The sequence below is a fragment of the Squalius cephalus genome (assembly GCF_949319135.1).
Source record: "Squalius cephalus genome assembly, chromosome: 22".
Classification (NCBI taxonomy): Eukaryota; Metazoa; Chordata; class Actinopteri; order Cypriniformes; family Leuciscidae; genus Squalius; species Squalius cephalus.
The window spans coordinates 32,293,712-32,296,211 of NC_137143.1; positions in this window are offsets into that span (position 1 = coordinate 32,293,712).

A 2,500-nucleotide genomic window follows, 5' to 3' on the forward strand; every position below is an offset into this window, starting at 1 on the left:
GTCAGCTGGTCCTGAGACTCACTAACCCTACTAACACTAACCAGTCTCAGACCAGCACTGCTTCTCACACTAACATCAGAATAAACCAAATTACCAAACACTCTAAAAATACATATCTGGAACACTGGGATCAGGAAACTAAAACACAGTAAAATTACAGTAAATTACAATTCTATTGGAATCTGAAATCAAATTATGAATTGGAAGAATATCCAGAGTGTGAGAGACACAAAGCAGAGACGGATCCTGAGCCGGTACAGGCTGAGTGAGTGTGTGTGTGTGTGTGTGTGTGTGTGTGTGTGTGTGTGTGTGTGATCCTGAGCCAGTACAGGCTGAGTGTGTGTGTGTGTGTGTGTGTGTGTGTGTGTGAGAGAGAGAGAGAGAGAGAGAGAGAGAGACGTCCACATTATGCCACAGCTGAAGAGGCCTGATGGTCTATAAAGGATAATAATCTGTCAAATAATCACACACAGAAGATGATTGTCACGTGACATGATGTTGTAAGGCAGTATGAAAATGGAAACTGGTTTCAGTTAGGCTTTCAAACAATCATAAATAATAACATACCATTCTAAATATAAAAGAATAGCAGACTCCACACCACACCGGTTACGAGAACGGCACTGAGGAATGATAAAAACACTGACAGCCAATCAGAATCCATCCTGCTATAAAGAGCTCGAGCATTTAAAGCGACAGACGACAAACCTGCAGCGCTTATGATAAACAGAAGGAGATCGTGCGCTGCTGTGGATGATAATATACCTGTAGCTGTGGTTAGTTATTGTTCATGGCGTGAACCGACCTTTAAACTGCATGTTATGTGACATTTTACTCAACACCCTTGCCAGGGATGGGCAGTATTTCAGATACATGTATTTAAAATACGTATTAGAAATACAAAATACTATTTTGTATTTTAAAGCCTTTGGAAAAAATCAAATGTAATTTGTATTTAAATACATTTAAGATGAGTATTTTTTGTATTTTCAAAATACATAAAATATTTTTTGCCAGTCAGCCTCTTTATCAGGGTATCGATTTTGTGCATCCTTCAGACGTTCACTAGCTCAGCATTGGGTCAGCCATTTTTTCTTTTCTTTTCTTTTTTATAAGGTGAGAATGTCATGATCCATACCAATTCCACTTGTTGATTAAAGTTAAAATAGTGCATTATTCACTTCAGTCAACATGAAAGAATACAAGAGCACAAACAAGTGGGAAAATAGCGTTAGCCTATCAGTCTTGACCGGTTGTTGGTTTTTATCCACTAACTTGTCAAACGTGTTTAGCATCACTGCATGTTAGGGATGATATAAAGTGTGAATTGATGGAACTTTTTCTAAATCGTTTACATAGATAGGCCTATTTGTGGGGTAAGCAAATATATCCGTGCAGCTTTTAGTGGGCAGGAATTACTGGAACTTTGGAGAGGAAAAACATGCACTGATGAATGATTCACCTCAAACATCTTCAGCTTTTAGTTTTATTGTACATAAAAAATAATAATAATAATAAAGGGGTAAATAGTGTCAAATGAATCTAAATTAATTCTAAATTAAAATTTTAGATACATTTTCTAATTTTAATAAACTTATAGAAACAAATAAACTTGACATAAAATAAACATAAAATTACTTCAAAAGCATTGGACTACCTGCAAAAAAAAAAAGTTTGAAATTCAGTTTATGCTGTGGAATCAAAACTGATATTGAGAATTGTGCATATTGTTACTGTGAAGTAAAATTGAGATTTTGGTCATATCGCCCATCCATATTCTTTGCTAGATAGCAGAAAAGGTTCCCACAGTTTTACATACAGTATGAATTTTTTAATAATAGTTAATTGTAACCAGAAATAAGTATATAAATGGCTGCTATTTTGCATAAGTTTATTTGTAATTGCCAGAAAGAAAGAAAGATAGTTTCTTCATTCACTGTGACCTATCCCTGCACAGGATGACCAATTTGTATTTTGTGTATTTAAATAAATTTTTCCACACAGTATTTTGTATTTGTATTTTAAATACATTTCCATGTATTTATGCCCATCTCTGACCATTGCCTCATTTAGTATGCGCGGGTCTATGAATATGCAAATGAGCCCCGCCTCCACTCACTCACTCAGCTCAGAGATCCACTGGTTGACGATCACACGTTGATCTGATTGGTTACAAGGTAGTTTGTGACGTCAGAAACACCAGCGATTTCAAAGCGTGTTTTTGAGACTGTCTTTGGTTCACTGCAGTTTTAAGGAGGAAATACTCAGCAATGCTGTCGACTTATGAACTTACACATGCTTTGTCTTAAAGCAGATTAAAAACACCACATAGACACATAAACTACATTAAACGATGGATTTTCACCACAGGGGGGCTTTAACCTTTTATTATAGCCTACAAGTTATACAAGATTCAAATCATTTTCTTAAGTGAGTTTAATGTATGAGTTTAATGAGTTTAAGTTGATTGTGCTTAAAAATTTAAGGCAGCAACTTATTT